We start from the raw sequence: 23693 nt of genomic DNA, 5'->3' as shown, positions 1-23693 counted from the left end.
AACAGTAAATGCAGCTTACTCTTCCCTTCTCTGATTGTTTGACACTATACTCTTGTTTTTCTCCAACTTGATGGATATTCATTGCCAGATTCTAACTGGCATCTCCTCCTCTGCTTGCTTAGCTTCTTTTCTTTTTTCTTTTTTTAATAAATTTATTTATTTTAGTTGGGGGCTAATTACTTTACAATATTGTAGTGGTTTTTGCCATACATTGACATGAATCAGCCATGGGTTTACATGTGTTCCCCATCCTGAACCCCCCTCCCACCTCCCTCCCCATCCCATCCCTCTGGGTCATCCCATTGCCCCGGCCCTGAGCATTTGTCTCATGCATCGAACCTGGGGTGGTGTTCTGTTTCACATATGATAATATACATGTTTCAGTGCTATTCTCTCAGAACGTTCCACCCTCACCTTCTCCCTCAGAGTCCATAAGACTGTTCTATGCATCTGTGTCTCATTCTGTCTCGCATATAGGGTTATCGTTACCATCTTTCAAATTCCATATAGATGCATTAGTATACTGTATTGGTGTTTTTCTTTCTGGCTTACTTCACTCTGTATAATGGGCTCCAGTTTCATCCATCTCAGTAGAACTGATTCAAATGTATTCTTTTTAATGGCTGAGTAATATTCCATTGTGTATATGTACCACAGCTTCCTTATCTATTCGTCTGCTGATGGACATCTAGGTTGCTTCCATGTCCTGGCTATTGTAAACAGTGCTGCGATGAACATTGGGGTACACGCGTCTCTTTCAATTCTAGTTTCCTCGGTGTGTATGCCCAGCAGTGGGATTGCTGGGTCATATGGCAGTTCTATTCCCAGTTTTTTAAGGAATCTCCACACTGTTCTCCATAGTGGCTATACTAGTTTGCATTCCCACCAACAGTGTAAAAGGGTTCCCTTTTCTCCACACCCTCTCCAGCATTTATTGCTTGTAGACTTTTGGATAGCAGCCATTCTGACTGGTGTGAAATGGTACCTCATTGTGGTTTTGATTTGCATTTCTCTAATAATGAGTGATGTTGAGCATCTTTTCATGTGTTTGTTAGCCATCTGTATTTCTTCTTTGGAGAAATGTCTGTTTAGTTCTTTGGCCCATTTTTTGATTGGGTTGTTTATTTTTCTGGAATTCAGCTGCAGGAGTTGCTTGTATATTTTTGAGATAATTGTTTGTCTGTTGCTTCGTTTGCTATTATTTTCTCCCATTCTGAAGGCTGTCTTTTCACCTTGCTTATAGTTTCCTTTGTTGTGCAAAAGCTTTTAATTTTAATTAGGTCCCATTTGTTTATTTTTGCTTTTATTTCCAGTATTCTGGGAAGTGGGTCATGGAGGATCCTGCTGTGATTTATGTCAGAGAGTGTTTTGCCTATGTTTTCCTCTAGGAGTTTTATAGTTTCTGGTCTTACGTTCAGATCTTTAATCCATTTTGAGTTTATTTTTGTGTATGGTTTTAGAAAGTGTTCTAGTTTCATTCTTTTGCTTAGCTTCTTTTGTATGTGGGAATTCTCTGGCCCTCTGCATGGTTCTATCCACACTATCCCTAGGTGATTTCATTTAGTCTTTTAATTAAAGTACTATCTATAGCCCTATTAACCCTAAATTCACATCTCCATCTCTAACCTCTCTCCTGTATTACAACCTAATGTAGTCAACCTGCTGCTGCTGCTGCTGCTAAGTCGCTTCAGTCATGTCCGACTCTGTGCGACCCCATAGACGGCAGCCCACCAGGCTCCACCGTCCCTGGGATTCTCCTGGGAAGAATACTGGAGTGGGTTGCCATTTCCTTCTCCAGTGCGTGAAAGTGAAGTCGCTCAGTCGTGTCCGACTCTTAGCGACCCCATGGACTGTTAGCCTACCAGTCTCCTCCATCCATGGGATTTTCCAGGCAAGAGTACTGGAGTGGGGTGCCATTGCCTTCTCCAGTCAACCTGCTACTTAAACATAATATATCTAAATAAAGCTCTTGATTGCCTCAAATATTATACTTTCATGTCTTCCTTCAGTACCATATCCTTGTTTTTTCTAAACCCTTAAGTTCATTCTCTCCTCAGGGTTTACAGACTTTGTTTTTTCTGTCTAGAACCACCTCCCCACCATGTCTTCATACAATCGACTCCTTTTCATCATCTAGATCTTGGTTCAACTGTTACTTCCTCCAAGAGGCCTCTTGGCCACCCTAGCTAAGGTGGATCTCAGACATCCCAGATAAGCTCTGTCACATAACCCAGTTTTGTATTTGTGTAGCAAGTCTTGTTCACTTGTTTATTATTTACTCACTCCTCAAGCCCACTAGATTGTAAGTTACATGAAGGCAGTAACTACTCTTTAGATTAGTGCTTAGCAGATAACAGGGGTACAAAAATTATTAAGTTATAAATTTTAGGATTCTATAGAAATCATGAATTATTCAAAACCATAGAATGTTGACAATGATTGAGCCCTGTAGAATTTCTTATATTTTGCTTAGAGTAGTGGGTCCTGAAACTGAGTTATGTCTGAAGGACTGTAGTAAGTTGGTGGGTGAGAAGCTTCTTGGTATATGTTTTATTGATTTGTGTTCATTGACAATATCTTTAAGAAGGGATTTTGTGAGAAAATCCAAAGAATCCAGGAGCATCTATGGAATGGGGGTAAGGATGTGAAAGAGAGAAAAACTCTTTCTTAGTCAAATCCCAAGTACTAGAGACCACATCTATGTGGAAGAAGTTTCCAGAAGAAGCTAACAGTGCCATTTAAAAAAAATTAACTTGGTAAGAGACAAGCAATGTTGATTCAATTATCAGGTAGAAAAGTAAGACACTGTATTGGGAAAAAGGCATCTCAGCATCTCTGCACACCTGTGACTCCAGTGCAGCACAGGAACCAATGATGCTGATCCCTGTGACCTTGCAGGGGTGGGCAGCTTTGGGAGACCTTGGGAACAGTCCTCTTGGAGGAAAGTTGGAGTTCTCACTTCTTGACTCTGCTTTGTTAGGATTAGATCTTGTCTTAAGCCCCCATGATGGCAAATTGCTGAGGCAGAAGCAGACGCTACGTATTCTCTCATTCACATCCAGTGGGAAGACAGTGAAAGTTTCTTTCTAGAAATTTTAAGAAAAATTCTCACTCTGTCCCATTATCTCTGACTCATCCTAGCCCCATTTTTTAATCAATCCACCTGATGAGAGAGGAGGTACTATAATAAAGAGCTGAATCATGGGTATTCCATTTGTAGAGGTCAGGGCTGGGCTCCTCCTAAACTAAAGTTGGAAATGGTAAGATGACCCTGGCCCAGGAAGTTGAAGTGATTTCTTTTCTTTCATTCATCAGCACTTTCTGAGTTCTGACTGTGTTCTTTTCACCCACCTAGGTGCTGACAGTACCATGGTGAACAAAGCACACAAAACCCCTTCAATTGTAGCAAAATGCCTAAGGTGTCAAAGCCACCTAATTACTTTTGGCACTACCTTGGGTGACCCACTCATTTTCTAGAAACAGGGGATGAGGCCAGGGTAACTCTTCATATGGCAGGAGAGGTGAATGTTCATCAGGGTTGGCAGTTCTTTTCAATTGTAAGTTTTACATAATATGACTCCCAGGCTACCAAAAGCTACAATCACCCAGGGCAACCATCACCTGTTCCCTGAACTCAGAGGTTGTCAGCTGTTGAAATTGTCTTCACGCAATAGCCAAGCATAGGCATGGATGGAAGCTGTGAGGGAAGAGCATGGATGATGGGGTCATGGTCTCCCCTAGATGCTGGAGAAACTTCACCTGTGTCCTCCTGACAGGGAGCATTCACTGCATCTTAATATAAGGTTATTTTTTTGCAGTAATTTTACTTTCAGACTAGTGGAGAAGTGAGGCCTCAGAAGGAATGCAGATGGGGGGTTGGTAAGGGACAGAGAGCTAATAAACATTTCTTTTCTAACCAATATGAAAACACCCACATTTAAGGATATGTAGTTTGCATGAGAAAACTCAAAATGAATTACGAATTATTGATTTTTAGTAAATCAGGAACTGACATTCTACTGTTACCCCTACCCCATGCTCTCTCATTTTGGTAGTGATCAACAGAAGTCTGCCCTTCAAATACCATCTGATATTTTCATTTTACCCTCCTTTCTTATTTTCATTCTCATTGTCTCCTTTTTTTTTTCTCTCTCTCCCCCTTCCATTCTCATATCTTTCATTTTCTTGCTCCCCCTCTTTTTCCTTCTTTTTTGCTTTAGGGTGTATCCTAGCAACAGCTATTTCAATTAAAAAAGGATGGGAAGGGCCACCAGTGTTGCCAAGGTTACCAGAATTTCCTGCTGTCACCAGAGGAAGTTAACTTTTGCATTGATCATAAGGGAGTCAGCACTTTTCTACTCTGCCTTTCTCCTCAACATTCAGAGATAATGAGGGTTCTCCACATCAAAGTTTTACCAAGTTTCTCAGTGTCATGGATGTTATTATTTAGTAAGAAATTACCCTATGGCCCAGATGTTTATAGGAAAGTTTGGGGAGACATAAAATGGCAATAATAACAAAAATTAGATTTGACATCATTTAAAGGAGAAGATAGAGGAAAACAACAGAATGGGAAAGACTAGAGATCGCTTCAAGAAAATTAGAGATACCAAGGGAACATTTCATGCAAGGATGGGCAAAATAAAGGACAGAAATGGTATGGACCTAACAGAAGCAGAAGATGTTAAGAAGAGGTGGCAAGAATACACAGAAGAACTGTACAAAAAAGATTGTCATGACCCACGTAATCATGATGGTATTATCACTCACTTAGAGCCAGACATCACAGAATGTGAAGTCAAGTGGGCCCTAGGAAGCAACACTATGAACAAGGCTAGTGGAGGTGAAGGAATTCCAGATGAGCTATTTCAAATCCTAAAAGATGATGCTGTGAAAGTGCTGCACTCAATATGCCAGCAAATTTGGAAAACTCAGTAGTGGCCACAGGATAGAAAAGGTCAGTTTTCATTCCGATGCCAAAGAAAGGCAATGCCAAAAAATGCTCAAACTACAGCACAACTGCACTCATCTCACACGCTAGTAAAGTAATGCTCAAAATTCTCCAAGCCAGGCTTCAACAGTACATGAACTGAGAACTTCCAGATGTTCAAGCTGTATTTAGAAAAGGCAGAGGAACCAGAGATCAAATAGCCAACATCCTTTGGGTGATTAAAAACCAAGAGAGTTTCAGAAAAACGTCTGTTTTATTGACAATGCTAAAGCCTTAGTCTGTGTGGATCACCACAAACTGTGGAAAATTCTGAAAGAGATGGGAATACCAGACCATCCGACCTGTCTCTTGAGAAACCTTTATGCAGGTCAGGAAGCAACCGTTAGAATTGGACATGGAACAGACTGGTTCCAAATCGGGAAAGGAGTACATCAAGGCTGTATATTGTCACCCTGCTTATTTAACTTAGATGCAGAGTACATCATGAGAAACGCTGGGCTGGATGAAGCACAAGCTGGAATCAAGATTGCCAGGAGAAATATCAATAACCTCAGATATGCAGATGACACCACCCTTATGGCAGAAAGTGAAGAGGAACTAAAAAGCTTCTTGATGAAAGTGACAGAAGAGAGTGAAAAAGTTGGCTTAAAGCTCAACATTCAGAAAACTAAGATCATGGCATCTGGTCCCATCACTTCATGGGAAATGGATGAGGAAACAGTGGAAACAGTGTCAGACTTTATTTTGGGGGGCTCCAAAATCACTGCAGATGGTGATTGCAGCCATGAAATTAAAAGACACTTACTCCTTGGAAGGAAAGTTACGACCAACCTAGATAGCATGTTAAAAAGCTGAGACATTACTTTGCCAACAAAGGTCCGTCTAGTCAAGGCTATGGTTTTTCCAGTAGTCATGTGTGGATGTGAGAGTTGGACTGTGAAGAAAGCTGAGTGCCGAAGGATTGATGCTTTTGAACTGTGGTGTTGGAGAAGACTCCTGAGAGTCCCTTGGACTGCAAGGAGATTTAACCAGCCATCCTAAAGGAGATCTGTCCTGAGGGTTCATTGGAAGGACTAATGCTGAAGCTGAAACTCCAATATTTTGGCCACCTCATGCGAAGAGTTGACTCATTGGAAAAGACCCTGATGCTGGGAAGGATTGAGGGCAGGAAGAGAAGGGGACGACAGAGGGTGAGATGGCTGGATGGCATCACTGACTTGATGGACATGTGTTTGTGTAAACTCCGGGAGTTGGTGATGGACAGGGAGCCCTGGCGTGCTGTGATTCATGGGGTCGCAAAAGAGTCAGACACGACTGAGTGACTGAACTGAACTGAACTGAAGGGAGCAACAATTCTATTCACTTGATATGCCCTCAGACTTCCAATAAGATAACAATTTTGATTGCCAACAGAGCCATACTGTGATAATGCCTCAAAATCAGATATTTTTGATTTTGGGGTGGAGGAGGTAGATTAAGCCATTTTATTGAGGGGTTTCAGTGGGCTGAGAGGACAATGAGACCTGACATCCTTCTCCCAGCTGGGATCTCCCCAGCTTCACAGTTGCTGAAAGATACTTTTGCTTTTAAAAATAAAATTACCATAGTACTTTGTACCTTCATACCATTATTTAAGTGCTATACTCAATTTTTAAAAATGACAATATTTAAAAACATCTCTCCAAATTACTCTTAATGTCATAAAAATTTATTCAGCAGTATCTTTTCTGCTCGTCATAGTGTCCAAAGACTGTCTGATATGAGGCCTAGAGCACAAGCACAGGGCCCAGGAGACCTAAGGAGCAGCCTCCATGTGTGGCCCCAGTTCTGAACTCATATTCCGCAGAGTAGTCAGGTTAAAATATTTACAATTTTCCTACATCAGAGCACTTCACATTAGCATACCCTCTCACAAAGCCCTTCCTTATTCTTCCTTATTTCATGCCCACAATGGCTCTGAAAGGATGCATTTTCCCAACCTTAAAGATCATCAAACTTAAAATAAGAGATATTTATGATTCACATGGCAGAGGACCTGGCACCAGATCTTTTGACTCTCTTTCACCTTTAACTCATTGTGCAGCACCTTCCTTCCACCAGATGCTGGGGAAATAGTGTCCATGTATATTTTTCTCCCCTACTTCCTTACCAAGTCCCCCTGGAAACATTTCCTGAATAAATTACTTACACAGTAATCCTCCTCTGGGGTCAACTTCTGGAGGACCTGCCCTAAATAAGGTTTCAGCTCCTATCAGGTGCTCCAGCTCTTACTATTTTCTTCCTTCCACCCCTCATGCCTAGAGTTGGTAACCATTCCCACTGTTGCTAGTCCCAGAGAACTCGAACAGTCTTGGTGGTTCCCTTAACCCTGCTCACACTCTTTTTAGTTCTTTAACTAAAGTCTCATGAAATAACCTTAGTTCATTCTTGTTTAATGCAGATAACATAGTTGAAAAAGCCAACTCACTGATCTCCTTTCATCCTTCCCTCCCATCAATCCATTCTTCATAGAATGGCCGGTGTGACATTATTATAATCTTAATTAGATCACATCACTCCCTACTTAAAACCATCAATGGATCCCCATGATGCACAGATAATATCCAAGCTTCCTGCCAACATGCAGGAGGTCTTTCATGCTTCAGCTAATGTCTTCAGCTTCAACTCTGACTACTTCCTTCCTAATATGATGCAGCATAGCGAGCTATGTGTAATTCTGAACACAGACCAGGCTGTATCTCACCTCTGTGCTCTGGTTCAGTTATGCTGCTCCCAAAGTGTGGCATGCTCTCTTCTCTTCCAAACATCACCAATTGATGCTTCCCATTCAAGCAAGTGTCATTTCTCCAGGGAGACTGAGAGTTCTTAGAGGATGTGGATTACTCATTTATTAATTTTATCCCCTCAGTTTCGGCCTGACACAGAATAGAAAGTGTGTTAAATGAATGGCCTTTCAAGGAGTGAAAATAGTTACTACTATGATAAACAACCTTGACAAACCCTCAATTATTACCAGAGATGTCTTTGAAAAGTGAACCAATAATGTTAAGGATCACCATTTATTTTTAACAACTCTGCACCAGACACTTAATACTTACTTCAGTTCAGTTCAGTTCAGATGCTCAGTCGTGTCTGACTCTTTGCAACCCCATGAATCACAGCACGCCAGGCCTCCCTGTCCATCACCAACTCCCGGAGTTTACACAAACTCATGTCCATCAAGTCAGTGATACCATCCAGCCATCTCATCCTCTGTCGTCCCCTTCTCCTCCTGCCCTCAATCTTTCCCAGCATCAGGGTCTTTTCCAATGAGTCAACTCTTCGCATGAGGTGGCCAAAATATTGGAGTTTCAGCTTCAGCATCAGTCCTTCCAATGAACCCCCAGGACTGATCTCCTTTAGGATGGACTGGTTGGATCTCCTTGCAGTCCAAGGGACTCTCAAGAGTCTTCTCCAACACCACAGTTCAAAAGCATCAATTCTTCGGCACTCAGCTTTCTTCACAGTCCAACTCTCACATCCACACATGACTACTGGAAAAACCATAGCCCCTTGACTAGATGGACCTTTGTTGGCAAAGTAATGTCTCAGCTTTTTAATATGCTATCTAGGTTGGTCGTAACTTTCCTTCCAAGGAGTAAGTGTCTTTTAATTTCATGGCTGCAATCACCATCTGCAGTGATTTTGGAGCCTAAAAAAATAAAGTCTGCTACTGTTTCCACTGTTTTTCCCATCCATTTCCCATGAAGTGATGGGAGCGGATGCCGTGATCTTAGTTTTCTGAATGTTGAGCTTTAAGCCAACTTTTTCACTCTCCTCTCTCACTTTCATCAAGAAGCTTTTTAGTTCCTCTTCACTTTCTGCCATAAGGGTGGTGTCATCTGCATATCTGAGGTTATTGATATTTCTCCTGGCAATCTTGATTCTAGCTTGTGCTTCTTCTAGCCCAGCGTTTCTCATGATGTACTCTGCATTAATGTATGTTATTATTAACTTTCACAACAAATATATCCTGGTGGCTCAGCAGTGAAGAATCCACCTGCCAATGCAGGAGATACAGATGTAATCCGTGGGTTGGGAAGATCCCTTGGAGAAGGAAATGGCAACCCACTCCAATATTCTTGTCTGGGGAATCCCCATGGACAGAGGAGCCTGGCAGGTTACAGTCCATGGGATTGCAAAGAGTTGGGCATGACTTAGTGATTAAACAACAACAAAAACGTTATTAACTTTCACACAAATATAAGGTATTATTATTTTTTAAATATGAGAAAAGTTAAGATCAGAAAGATGAGAAATGTCCCTTAGCTCACACAGTGAATAAGGGAAAGATTTGGCATTTGAGTCCTTCCATGTCAATCTTCATTACAAGGACTATGCTCTCTCCTTAAAGAAAAGGGTCAGTGTCATAATGTAGAGTAGGATGGCACCTATGAACTCCCAGGGGCAAAACCTTCAACCACTTCCACCCCCAGTGTCCTGGTTAACATGAAGAGGAACACTTGTTGGTTTCATCTACCCATGTTTATATTAAATTCACAAAGCTTCAGCAGCATAATCACTACTTTATATGTGCATTTATTTCCAGACACTTTAGAAGGCATTTTCTTTGGAGGTGTTTCACTTGAAGAGATGGTAGAACTAGAGACAGTCAGATATTTACAGAGAATAAATAGATCCTTACTATGTGCTCTATACAATAAAATAATCATGGAACATTACTTCCCTGCAAGAGCTACTACTACAGCCTGCATTTCCATTAATATGTTTTCCCAGTTCTCTTCAGGGCTCAGCAAGGCCCTGATCACATGCTGATCACACACACAGAGCCAGTTTCAGACAATTGAAGTCATGATTTGTTTTTGTTCCCCTCAAAACTTGATAACTAAATGGTAGTAGTAGTTAATGTAGCATTTTATAAGCAACAGTGAATTACCCATGGTTAGTGACTAACAATAAATTAGTGTGGTTATACTCAACACACACACAAAAAATCCACAAATGGGAGATCATGTCACAAGCATGAAAAAGAGGAAGTTGGATCAGGTTACACAAAATCACAGAATAGGCAATTCAGGAAAACAGACCTGCCTCCTTTTGACTTTTGTCTGACTTCAGAGGTTGCCTTTAGAGTCTTTTTCATCACAGCATGATGTGGCCACTCCCACAGCAATAAAGCTCTTCTCTGCCCTCTACCACCCAATTAAGGGACCAACTTGTCCTGGTTCTGCCTAGGACTTTACTGGTTTCAATACTGGAAATTCCCACATCCCAGACTTCCAGTCATGGTAACCGTAGTAGGCAGAATATTGGCTCCCAAACGATATTCTAATCCAGGAATAATTCTAATTCCTGGAACCTATAAATATGCCACCTTTCATGGCAAGAGAGACTTTACATTGCCCCAGCCCTGAGCATTTGTCTCATGCATTGAACCTGGAATGGTGTTCTGGTTCACATATGATAATATACATGTTTCAACGCTATTCTCCCAGAACGTCCCACCCTCACCTTCTCCCTCAGAGGGATGGGATGGGGAGGGAGGTGGGAGGGGGGTTCAGGATGGGGAACACATGTAAACCCATGGCTGATTCATGTCAATGTATGGCAAAAACCACTACAATATTGTAAAGTAATTAGCCCCCAACTAAAATAAATAAATTTATTAAAAAATAAAATACAAAAAAAAGAAAAAAAGAGGGACTTTACAAATGTGAGAAAATTAAGGATCTTAAGAGGGAAAGATTATCTTGGATTATCCTATCTAATCACATGGGTCCTTCCTCAAAATCAAAGAACATTTCATAGCTATGGTCAGAAGAAGATATGACTACAGAATACTAGTTAGTGAAAAATAGCATTGCTGGCTTTGAAGTCAGAGCAAGGGGGCCTCTAGAAACTAAAAAAAAAACAGTTTTCTTTCTGCACCTTCAGAGAGAGAAACAGCCTCGCTAACATTGATCGTAGCCCAGTAACATTCATGTTGGAATTCTGATCTACAGAATTGTAAAAATAACAAAAGTCTTTGTTTCAAGCTATAAGTTTGTAGTAATTTGTTATGACAGTAATAAAAAACTAATATAATAACTCATTCTGCTTTGTCCAGGACTGTCCTGGTTTTAAAACTAAAAACCCCACATCCTGGAAAACCCTTCAGTCCTGGAAAAACAGGACAACTGGTCACTCTACTCCCACTTCTCCATTGATACCTAGGTATCCTTCAGTTGAAACCGTCTTCTGAAAAGATGCCCTAAAGCAGTGATTCTCAAACACTGATATGAATCAGGATCATCTGGAGGACCTAAAACAGAGTTTTGCCCTCCCTCGCCATCCCCAGGTTTCTGATTCAGTAGGTCAAAAACGGAGCCTGAGAATCTGCATTTTAATATGTCCTCAGGATAAGCCGTCATGTTGGTCTGAGAATCATACTTTTAAACCACTGTCCTAAGACACAAAAACTGAGAAAACCATGAACAGAGTTTCATTTCTTCATCCACATGCCAGGCACAGATAAAAATGAGATGGATTTGTGGGCATATACCAACTATTAAATCTCATCAAACACACAACTCTGAAATCTCCTCCTTGATCTGCTACAGCAGAGATTCCCAACCTCCGGGCCAAGGACCAGTAGTTCCTTTCAGATCAGCGGCAGCATCAGATTACAGATAAAGTGCACAATAAATGTAATCATCCCCAAACCATCCTCTCCACTCCTGGTCCCTGGAAAAATGGTCTTCCGTGAAATCCTTTTCTGGTGCTCAAAAGGTTGGGGACTGCCGTGCTAGAGTTCTTGTGAAAACACTTACCCTGTGACGGAGTGGAAGGGGTTCTTACCCCATTCCTGCCTTTAATAAACATCTGGACCTGGGCAAATTACCTACTGGGGCTTCCCTGGTGGCTCAGTGGTAAAGAATCTGCCTGCCAATGCAGGAGATGCAGGTTTGGTGTCTGGGTAGGGAAGATTCCCTGGAGAAGGACATGGTAACCCACTCCTGTATTCTTGCCTGGAGAATCCCCATGGACAGAGGAGCCTGAGGGGCTACAGTCCATGGGAGCAGCAAAGAGTCAGACACGACTTAGTGACTAAACAACAAATTACTTACAGTTTTGATTCTCAGAGTTGGAGCTAATGCATGTAAAGTACCTGATATGATGTCTGGGATATGAGATACGCTCAGTAAAATGATAGCTGTGCAAGAAGCCAGGCATTTCCAAAATATCACTCTCACACAGCTCATATAATCTGATAAGAATGTAGAAGGGAAAAGTGGATGTTTGCTGTTCAACCTTGGTGTGAGGATTTGAACTCTTGATTATACCATTCTAATTCAGCAATATTTGTAACACATTCCAATAATATAGGTTTTCTGGATTCTTCTATTTTTCATTAATTCAAAAACACAGTTGAAGCACCTCTTATATATAAATCTTCATGTTAAATGCTGTAGTCCCTTCTAAGGCTAGGATTCATTCATTCTACTATTTATTTAACAAAAATGTGTTAAGGGCCTACACAGTATGCCAGACTACTGTAGGTGCGGGCATTATGAGGGACCAGAAGACAGAAAAGATCTCTGCTCCCATAGAACTTTTTTTTTTTTAGGGAACTGAGACAGAAGAGAAAAGGAATGAAGACAGAGGACAGGAGAAAAGAGAATAAGAATATCAGTGGTGTTAAGCACTATGATAGGATAAAAAAAAAAAAAAAAGACAAAGTATTGCTTTGTCATAAAAAGGTAGTCAGGGGACTCACCTGGTGGTCTGGTGGTTAAGACTCCATTCTTCCACTGCAAAGGCTGCAGTTTTGATTCCTGGTTGGGGAACTAACATTCTGCCTGCTGTGTGGTGCAGCCAAAAAATAATAAATAGTTAAATGTGCCTAAGATAGTCAGGGGTGTCCTCTATAAGGAGGTGATATTTGAGTTGAGATCTGAATAATTAGGGGAAAATCACTTCAGAGAAACAGCTAGCATAATCTAAGAAAGAATGAGTTTGTGTATAACAAATAGCCAAAGGAATAACAATATGTATGAATCATGGAGAGCAATGGTTTGAGATGTAAGGATTCTCTGATCCTCTGATGCTGCAGATTGGTGTGGATTAGCATGTGGCAGCAGGAAGGCTTATAAGGTAGGAAAAAAAAATTTTATTTTAAGGTGTGTTTTCCATACATAATTAGCTGCTGATAGCTAATCTGGTTTCAACTTGTAGTAAATATTTGTTATTAATTTGCTATTATTTTCAGTTCAATATCTCTTTTTTAAAAAATTGAAGTATAGTTGATTTACAATATTATATTAGTTCAGATGTATAGCAATGTGATTTAATATTTTTATAGTTTATACTCCATAAAGATAATGGCTATAATTCTCTGTGCTATACAACTTATCCTTGTTGCTTATGTATTTTATACATATTAGGTTGTGAATCCCATAGCCCTAATTTGGTCCACTTTTTTTACCATCCCCTCACTTTCAGTTTTTGCGTGCCTCTAGCCCTGAAGTGAATTTCTTGTAGGTAGCATATCAAAGAGTCTTGTTTCTTTTATCCAATAAGCCATACTATGTCATTTTTTTCCAAAGCATTTAGTCCACTGACATTTAAAGTAATTATTAATAAGTATGTACTTATTTGCATTTTAAATCTTGTTTTCAAGTTGTTTTTTTAGTTCATCTCTGTTCATTTCTTCTTTTTGTTTCTTCCTTCATTAATTTGATGATTTTTTTTCTTAGCATGCTTGGGTTCATTTCTTTTTTGTCTTTGTTATCTATCATAGGTTTTTGATTTGTGGTTACTATGGGGTTCATATACATTGCCCTATAATTGTATATATTTTTAAAACTGGTATTCATTTAAGTTCAAGCACATTTTATTTCTCTCTCCCACATTTTATGTTACATCTTCTTGCTTTTCCCTCAAATGTTCATTGTAATTATAGCTGCTTTTACATTTTTCTTTTTGTATTTTAGTCAAAGTACTGGCTTACTTACATTGTTGATCTTCAGTTCTTACTATCTATTTGCCTTTCCAAGTAAAAACTTTCCCTTTCCTATGTATTCTTACTTCTTTTCCATTTAGAGAAGATCCTTCAACATGTTTTTGAGGGTAGGGTTAGCCAGTGTGACTCACGAGTGGAGTCCATGCTTTCATAGCCCTTCTATTTGCGCCAGCTGTCCTCCAACCAGTCAACAGGCATATCTCCTCTGAGTAGGACCCCAGGCCTGGGACCCCCCAGTCTGCGGCTTGACCCACTCACTCCCCAAAACGGGTGCCCACCTGTGTAATCTCCTTTTCCCTGAGTCCACTCCCAGGGCCACATGTCCTGACTAGATGGCTTTTCTTCCCTTCCCACCCGATATGATAATGTATTTTTTTTAATTCAGTTGTGGTTGTACAGGATTCTTGCTGCCAGTTTCCAGTTAGTTTTCAGTGAGAATTGTTCCACATGTTGATGTATTTCTGATGGGCTCATGTGGGAAGGTGAACTGCACATCCTCTTACTCTTGATCTCCTCCCCCCATATTTCTTTTTCTACAAGAGGAAACAATTTTACTCCTACCTTCTTGTTGATGGGAATGTTCCAATCAAAGTGCTACCCTAGCTACAGGGAGGTAAACAGTTGCTAGGTAAAACCAATCAGAAGTTTTCTAGGGATTTTTCTAACTGAAACTTATGGGGAACAGTTCTTTCTTCCTCACGGGACTTGAAGTTTTAAAGATAAAATTCTGAGGCAGCTGATAGATGTGGTTTCAGCCTCATGGGGTGAGCTGGTGTTAAAGGAAGGAAACAGACAAGCAGAACTGCAGTATGAGGGGACAGAGACAGACAGAGACTTGAAGCCTTTATCTTGCTAGATGAATACCACTGGATCCACTTGTCTCCCACTCTTGCCATAGTTTGCTTCTCTGAGACAAAACCTTCCTCAATAATTTAGGATCGCTTGAGATGGGCTTCAGTCCTTTCAAACAAGAGTTCTTACTGTTACATGCTTCATGGCCTCACCTTAAACCTGGATGCTTCCCAAGTCCTGTCTTTCTGGTTCTTTCCCACAGACTCCTCAGACATCCAGGCTTTAAATACATGCAGCTTTTCTTGAATCTCCCAATCTCAGGAAAGGGTGTGGCAGAGTCATTAGGACTTGAGCTTTAAAGAATCAGATTTGTGGTTGAGCTCCAGCTCACTCCAGACTTACTTCCTGGCTGAAACCAAGTTACTTAACCAAACTGAGTCTCAGTTCCTCTGCTTGTAAGGAAATGGCAATAATAAGAGTGTTTAACCAAAAGTAAGTACAACCCTCTTAAACGTGTGTGTGTGTGTTAGATGATGAAAGTAGGTCCTCAGCACTATGCCCAGCACATAGTCAGTCTTCCATCAGGGTAGCCTTCACTATAACTCAGCATTCAGATGCTACCAGTACCTCTTAACTTCCTTTGTGGGCTTGCCTTCTACTACTGGCCAAATGGAATACAATTGCTTCATTCTTTTTATTTCTCCCGTAATTATTGACTGAGCGTACATGGATGCTAAGTCACTTCAGTCATGTCCGACTGTTTGCGACCCCATGGACTGTAGCCCACCAAGCTCCTCTGTCCATGGGATTCTCCAGGCAAGAATACTGGAGTGGGTTGCCATACCCTCCTCGAGGGGAGCTTCTTGACCCAGAGATCGAACCCACATCTCTTATGTCTCCTGCATTGGCAGGCTGGTTCTTTACCACTATTGTCACCTGGGAAGTCCAATTACTGCCCCACTGACTGGTTTATCAGTTCCTAATATTTGAAAGAAAAAAGGGACTATGTGCCCATACAGATCTAAATAAACTGAGATGTGTGACCATTAGTGCTGGTGCTGTTTACTTGAGATTACTGATGCTAATTTGCAAGACACTGTATCACTGCTCTGAATGACATGAGAAAGTGAGATTGGCTGCACACGGTTTTACAGAGTGATAGGTTTTTGGAACTGAACTATGAAGCTGTTGTACCTTTGGAAGGGTTGACAAAATAATATATGCAAAGCATTTGGTTTCCTTGGAAGACAAATATGAGCAAAATCCAAAGTAGGATTAATTATTGATTATCTGTGGGAAGGAGAAATGGGGAAGCAGAGAGACATACTTCTCTTTTGGCATCTTTTACATTCAGCCTTGTATTGCAATTATTTCTTCTATCAGGTTGCAAGCTCTGGGAGGTGAGGGGCTTTGTCTTATGAATTGTTCATCCTCTATCAGTCAATTCACTTCAGTCACTCAGTTGTGTCCAACTCTGCAACCCCATGGACTGCAGCACGCCAGGTTTCCCTGTCCATCACCAATTCCCGGAGCTTGCTCAAACTCATGTCCATAGAGTCAGTGATGCCATCCAACCATCTCATCCTCTGTCATCCCCTTCTCCTCCTGCCTTCAATCTTTCCCAGCATCAGGGTCTTTTCCAGTGAGTCAGTTCTTCGCGTGAGGTGGCCAAAGTATTGGAGTTTCAGCTTCAGCATCAGTCCTTCCAATGAACACTCAGGACTGATCTCCTTTAGGATGCACTGGTTTGATCTCCTTGAAGTCCAAGGAACTCTCAAGAGTCTTCTCTAACTCCACAGTTCAAAAGAATCAATTATTTAGCACTCAGATTTCTTTATGGTCCAATTCTTACATCCATACATGACTACTGGAAAAACTATAGTTTTGACTATATGGACCTTTGTCAGTACAGTAATGTCTCTGCTTTTTAACATGCTGTCTAGGTTGCTCCAAGGAGCAAGTGTCTTTTAATTTCATGGCTGCAGTCACCATCTGCAGTGATTTTGGAGTCCAAGAAAATAAAGTCTCTCACTGTTTCCATTGTTTCCCCATCTATTTGCCATGAAGTGATGGGACTGGATGCCATGATCTTTGTTTTTTGAATGTTGAATTTTAAGCCAGATTTTTCACTCTCCTCTTTCACTTTCATCAAGAGGCTCTTTAGTTCCTCTTTGCTTTCTGCCATAAAGGTGGTGTCATCTGTATATCTGAGGTTGTTGATATTTCTCCCAGCAATCTTGATTCCAGCTTATGCTTCACCCAGTCTGGATGTACTTCGCATGATGTACTCTGTATATAAGTTAAATAAGCAGGGTGACAATATACAGCCTTGACATACTCCTCTATACTCTCTAGCAAATAAGAGGTTTCCAGCAAATACTGGTTAAATGAATATTGAATGAATTCCTGGAATATGTGTTTAATAGCAAAACAACATTTACCTTGTGTTGTTAAAGAATAAGTTGGTGAATTTCTAAACTGTGTGCTAACTGCAATAAATTATATGAACAGAGAAAAAGAATAAGTAATGAGGCAGTATGATACAAGAGGGGAGAACCGTCCAAGCTCTTTCATTCATCAGTTTTATAAACTTTGGTTGATACTTGATACACAATATTTGTGGAACTTCAATGCCCACCCAGTACTGTTGTGATGAAGGACGCTTCTCATAGCTAGAAGTTCTGTGGCCTGATCCACCAAGGTGCCCACCACCAGCATCATGTGTACAACTAGCACACTTTAATGATAGACATCTGTTTGCAATCTAGTCTGTGGGCACAGCTCACTGTCCCCAACACCCTCTCTTTGTCTCATACCTTGAAACCTCACCAATTCTTTCTAAGGTGAAAGCCAATTAAACCGATAAACTAGGTGCATTACTTTCCCTAGGGGTATATTCATATTTCAGCAAGTAGTTTATGGAAGAATAGCCTGTAAATATTTTAATATTATATTAAATATTAGTTGATAAACATTTAAACATTTTAATAATAAATACATTCCATTTATTGTACATCTAATATATTTGTCATCAAGAGTCACTTTACACCCATTATTTCCATTCCATGCCACAATCACAAAGGGGATAGATTATATTTGCAGTTTTATAGAATGAGATAACTAAAGTAATTTGCCTGAGGCCACAGATCCAACAGTGATCAAAGCTAGAAAAGGATTTTGGATTTACCTGGTTCAATCTGATTGTAATCTCTAATACAGGACTTTAGGTGTTAAAAAGAATAAACAATAATCACTAAGCCCTTTCAATACTATAATAGTAAAGTGATTTGGGATAAATAGGACTTTCAATGACATTTATATCATTGTAGCTTCCCTTCTCCATCTCAGCATATAGCTAGCTCTTTTCTGTCAGTGGTAAAGAGTCTGCCTCCCGTTGCTGGAGACACAGAAGATATGGGTTAGATCTCTGGGTAAGGAAGATCCCTTGGAGAAGGAAATGGCAACCCACTCTAGTATTCTTGCCTGGAGAATCTCCTGGACAGAGGAATCTGGCAGTCTACAGTCTATGGGGTCACAAAGAGTCAAACACAACTGAAGTGACTTAGCACTCAACATTCTGGGACCAGGTACCCTCCTGACCATTTCACATGCATTCTTTACTCTAACCCTCACAGAGTTCCTCTAACAGACGAATTATTAATCCTCCTTCACATATAAGAAAATTAAGGCCTAGAGAGGTTAATCAGTGGCAGGGCTGAACAATTCAGGGAAATCTGACTCCAAAGCTCATGCTAATATCTATTTTACTCTACTGCCTCCAACTTGCTTTATACCAAAATGTGACGAAAGCTGGTGTGTCGGATCATTTTAAAACTGGGGTGCATAACTGATACCCAGGGCTCCCCCTGAAATCACAGTAGGTAGAAGGACAGGCTTGGCAAATTCCCCTTATGTCACTATGGGAAATTTTGATCTTAAAAAAATAATAAACCTTTTCACTTTCATGCATTGGAGAAGGAAATGTTAACCCACTCCAGTGTTCTTGCCTGGAGAATCCCAGGGACGGGGGAGCCTGGTGGGCTGCCATCTATGGGGTCACACAGAGTCGGACACGACTGAAGTGACTTAGCAGCAGCAGCAGCATGAGAATAAAAGCCAAGGATATGCCTCAGAATTACAAAGTGGGTGGGGATGATCTTTTCTACAGACAATAGTCAAATGGATCCTAAGGCAGATAGGGTTGCCATGTGAAGGTGATATAGCGTGTAGTGTGTGTGCATGCTCAGTCGTGTCTGACTCTTTGAGACCCCTAGACTGTAAGCCATAAGGCTCCTCTGTTCATGGGATTTCCCAGGCAAGAATACTAGAGCGGATTGCTATCTCCTCCTCCAAGGGATCTTCCTGACCCAGGGATGGAACCCATCTTCTGAGTCTCCTACGCTGCAGGCGGATTCTTTATTGCCAAGCCATGGAACAGCTCACTTCTGGAGAGCTGTCATAATATAGTCATAGTACAGAAGGCACATTTAATTGAGTCCCAGACCTGCCACTTACTAATTGTGTGACCTTGGACAAATCACAGACTCTCAGATTCTCAGTCTCCTCATTCACAGAGAAACAGCAATCACAGTGCCCGCCTTGGTGCTCTTTCGGAACCCAACAGAACAACACGCAAATCAATTAGAAGAAAACTGCAACCATTCTCGTAAAATAGACTTTTAAGTTTTCAGTTATTTTCAGTTCCATGGAGATTTCCTTTAAGATGACCCATCCCTGTTCTCCCTGCCTCTCTCTGTGCCATTTTTCCTCAGAAAGTCACAGCAGTTTTCAGTGTTCAGGGATAGAATGTGATTTCTTGGTGATAAATCATTCAAACAAGTGGGTAAAAAAGAGTTCTCTGAGAAAGAGACCAGGATGCTCAAACCAGCAGTGAGTGGCACTGGTGACAGATGCTTAGGGAAGCACCACCTCTCACCAGGGGCCTCAGGAACCCTGGGGGCGGGGGGTGGGGGGTGGGGGTGGTGCAGGGAATCCTGCTGTTTCCTCCTGGTTTTCATCTCTGCAGGCTGGTGTTTAAGAAAAGCAAACTCCTTCCCCATTTGCCTGAGGGGGGAGATGCCTAATTACCATGCTTCTGATTTCCCTCTGGAAGGCTGGCGCCAGGGCCTGAACTCAGCTCCACCCCAAAGTCTCCAGAGACACATGCTCCGGAAAGCCTTGCTGTCACCCTTCCCCCATCACACACACTCACACACACACCCTTCCCTCCTCCCCCGCCACACACATACCCTTGAAGACACAGACAGACAAAGACTGTCATGTCAGCACCAACCCTGGCCTGTTCAACACCCCAACCCTGAGACTGGGATGGAGAGTCAGGAAGACACTGCTTTGCACAGAATACCTCTTGGAGCTTTGACCAAGCCTGTTTAAATATTCCATTCACATGTATATTCCACCACCACATTGACAGTTTTTCCCTGGTGAGCAGGCCCCGATTTTCAGATTTCTTCTCCTTGCTTTTAGAAAGCTTGCCTCATAGGAAAAAATCTCCCCTCCCCCCAATTCTGCCAGGTAATACCCCAGAGAACATTCCTGACTAAGGCTGTTTCCAGCCTCCATTCCCTGCCCCCTCCTTCTATTGCTTGGAGGAACTATATGGCAAAAACTCAGAAAATATTTCATCTCCCTTAGGAAAATGCAATTTGAATGTTTTAGGGGAAAAAAAAATCACTTCAAAAGCATTTGCTTCTACCCACCCCACCCCACCCCACCCCCATCAGCCCCAGAAGCCCGGAAACGAAGCCATGTTCTCCAGTACAGACTCCATCAAGAAGCAAACCAACACCCCAGGGACTGCAGCGAGGGGCGCTCTGCTACACAAACACCCAGCCACAGCCCATTAACTGGAGCTGGTTTAACAGGATCACAGGGCTTTCCACTGGGCTTCTAGCCCCAAGGACTCCCCTTACTTACCAGAGGGAAAGATGCTGCAGACAAGCATCTTTCCTTCTGGCGTCTGCAGGTTTTATCCATATGGTTGCCTCTTCTTTTTCACAAAATGGATAATGTTGATCCTGATGAATAAGAAGAGGCTCCAGGGGCTCCTGTTACTAGCAACACAGAAATCTATTGCTCGGTTGGTTCTGACCACATGCTATGTTTCCAATTCAGTTTTCTTTTTTCTTTCCTTCTCTTTTATTTTCTTCCCTTTCTCCCTTCTCTGCTACCATATTTTCCTCCTTTTTCCCTTAGAAGGCTCAGGAGGTTAGGAAGAAGTGGTAAGAAATAAGAAACTACAACTACAATGAAATTATGACTTGTTTCTTTCGGATTATCAGCTCCAGTTAGCCTTTAAAGCAAATACCAGTCTTGGGCTTCTTTTGTGAAAGACTGCGGGTTTCTGTGATTGGGAAAGAAGGAAACCATGGTCCCTGAGCCAGCAATATCAGCATCACCTGGGCACATGCTTAAAATGAAGGCTCTCAGTTCCTACCCTACCCCAGATCTACTGAACCAGAATCTGCACTTTAACAAGATTTCCAGGTGACTCAAATGTAGGTTAAGGTTTGAGAAGCACTGTCTATGGGATGATGACACATTTTATCTTCCTACCTGGACTTTTCCTCATCATAAATTCACACTAAGTCACAGGAAACAGTTTCTACTGTCCAATGTGTGACATTACCAAGCTTAATGTGTCCACTGACAATATACACATAGGATTCTGCACAGGCTCAGAGCTGCAGGAGGCTGAAATGTAGGGAACTGAAACACTGGGAAGGGGCCTATGGGCTCCCTGCCTACCTGGAAGTTAGTCCTGCCCAGTAACACAGCTTCTGCAGAGAAAAGACTCCCCATGGAGACAGGCTACCCCAGGGCTGGGTCTTATCAGCTGCTTCATAGCCTGTGAGGCCCTGCTGATTCTGGCATCACGGAAACAACCCTGGACCAGAAATCAGCAGGCCTGGATTCAACAGTTCCTTTCATTTCATCCTACTTTGGAACAAGTTACCAGATTTGTCCTCAGCTTCTTCATTTCTACAGTGAGATTATTAATACTAGCTCATCCTGGCACAGTAGTTCGTTGGGAGGATCAAATAAAATATCATCTTTAAAAAACTCTGCAAATTGTAGCAGTAGTCAATTTTTATTATTAATTAGTATAGAATCATAGAATACTGGAGTGGGTAGCCTGTCTCTTCTCCAGAGGATCTTCCTGACCCAGGAATTGAACCAAGGTCTCCTGCATTGCAGGCATTTTCTTTACAACTGAGCTCTGAGGGAAGCCCAAGTCAATTGTTATTATTAATTAGTATCGAATCATAGAATGGAGGTAGCTTCAAATTAGAAGTGAATCAATAGGTCTAATCTCCTTCCTTAAACAGAAATCCCTTCTTGCTAGTAAGTTCAGTTCAGTTCAGTCGCTCAGTCCTGTCTGACTCTTTGCAACCCCATGAACCACAGCATGCCAGGCCTCCCTGTCCATCACCAACTCCCTGAGTCCACCCAAACCCATGTCCATCAAGTTGGTGATGCCATCCAGCCATCTCATCCTCTGTCGTCCCCTTCTCCTCCTGCCCTCAATCTTTCCCAGCATCAGGGTCTTTTCTAATAAGTCAGCTCTTTGGATCAGATGGCCAAATTATTGGAGTTTCAGCTTTAACATCAGTCCTTCCATGAACCCCCAGGACTGATCTCCTTTAGGATGGACTGGTTGGATCTCCTTGCAGTCCAAGGGACTCTCAAGAGTCTTCTCCAACACCACAGTTCAAAAGCATCAATTCTTCAGCACTCAGCTTTCTTCACAGTCCAACTCTCATATCCATACATGACTACTGGAAAAACCATAGCCTTGACTAGACGGACCTTTGTTGACAAAGTAATGTCTCTGCTTTTTAATATGCTGTCTAGGTTGGTCATAACTTTCCTTCCAAGGAGTAAGCGTTTTTTAATTTCATGGCTGCAATCACCATCTCTAGTGATTTTGGAGCCCATAAAAATAAAGTCAGCTGCTTTCCATTGTTTCCCCATCTATCAGCCATGAAGTGATGGGACCGGATTCCATGATCTTCGTTTTCTGAATGTTGAGCTTTAAACCAACTTTTTCACTCTCCTCTTTCACCTTCATCAAGAGGTTCTTTAGTTCTTCTTCGCTTTCTGCCATGAGGGTGGTGTCACCTGCATATCTGAGGTTATTGATATTTCTCCCGGCAATCTTGATTCCAGCTTGTGCTTCCTCCAGCCCAGCGTTTCTCATGATGTACTCTGCATATAAGTTAAATAAGCAGGGTGGCAATATACAGCCTTGACGAACTCCTTTTCCTATTTGGAACCAGTCTGTTGTTCCATGTCCAGTTCTAACTGTTGCTTCCTGACCTGAATACAGGTTTGTCAAGAGGCAGGTCAGGTGGTCTGGTATTCTCATCTCTTTCAGGATTTTCCACAGTTTATTGTGATCCACATAGTCAAAGGCTTTGGCGTAGTCAATAAGGCAGAAATAGATGTTTTTCTGGTACTCTCTTGCTTTTCCGATGATCCATTGGATGTTGGCAATTTGATCTCTAGTTCCTCTGCCTTTTCTAAATGCTTGAACATCTGGAAGTTCACGGTTCTCGTATTGCTGAAGCCTGGCTTGGAGAATTTTAAGCATTACTTTACTAGTGTGTGAGATGAGTGCAATTGTGTGGTAGTTTGAGCATTCTTTGGCTATGCCTTTCTTTGGGATTGGAATGAAAACTGACCTTTTCCAGTCCTGTGGCCACTGCTGAGTTTTCCAGATTTGCTGGCATATTGAGTGCAGCACTTTTACAGTGTCATCTTTCAGGATTTGAAATAGCTCAGCTGGAATTCCATCACCTCCACTAGCTTTGTTCGTAGTGATGGCCTAAGGCCCACTTGACTTCACATTCCAGGATCTCTGGCTCTAGGTGAGTGATCATACCATCGTGATTGTCTGGATCATGAAGAACTTTTTTGTACAATTCT

At 41.7% G+C, this 23693-nt stretch overlaps 2 protein-coding genes across 8 annotated transcripts in view; one reads left to right on the top strand and one right to left on the bottom strand.

Annotated features, from left to right (window-relative positions):
- Window positions 1–23693, top strand: part of GAP43 (growth associated protein 43) — a 323409-nt gene that overhangs the window by 11839 nt on the left and 287877 nt on the right. The window contains exon 5 of one of the 7 annotated variants that reach the window (XR_014077380.1): window positions 4221–5196. The exons of the other annotated variants lie outside the window; for them this stretch is intronic. The gene's annotated coding sequence lies outside the window, so the exon portion shown is untranslated. Of the gene's footprint in view, window positions 1–4220; window positions 5197–23693 lie in introns of those variants that run through there. 7 annotated transcript variants of the gene reach the window in all.
- LOC145538978 (uncharacterized) overlaps window positions 1–23693 on the bottom strand; it is a 225031-nt gene that overhangs the window by 66710 nt on the left and 134628 nt on the right. The window contains exon 8 of the mRNA XM_081572069.1: window positions 7695–7866. The gene's annotated coding sequence lies outside the window, so the exon portion shown is untranslated. The remainder of the gene's footprint in view (window positions 1–7694; window positions 7867–23693) is intronic.

This window comes from Giraffa tippelskirchi, chromosome 2 (genome assembly GCF_054371585.1).
Source record: "Giraffa tippelskirchi isolate mGirTip1 chromosome 2, T2T-mGirTip1v1.2.pri, whole genome shotgun sequence".
In the NCBI taxonomy this organism is placed as follows: Eukaryota; Metazoa; Chordata; class Mammalia; order Artiodactyla; family Giraffidae; genus Giraffa; species Giraffa tippelskirchi.
Note: the sequence above shows the minus strand (reverse complement) of the source record. Positions and strands in the feature narration are given on the sequence as shown.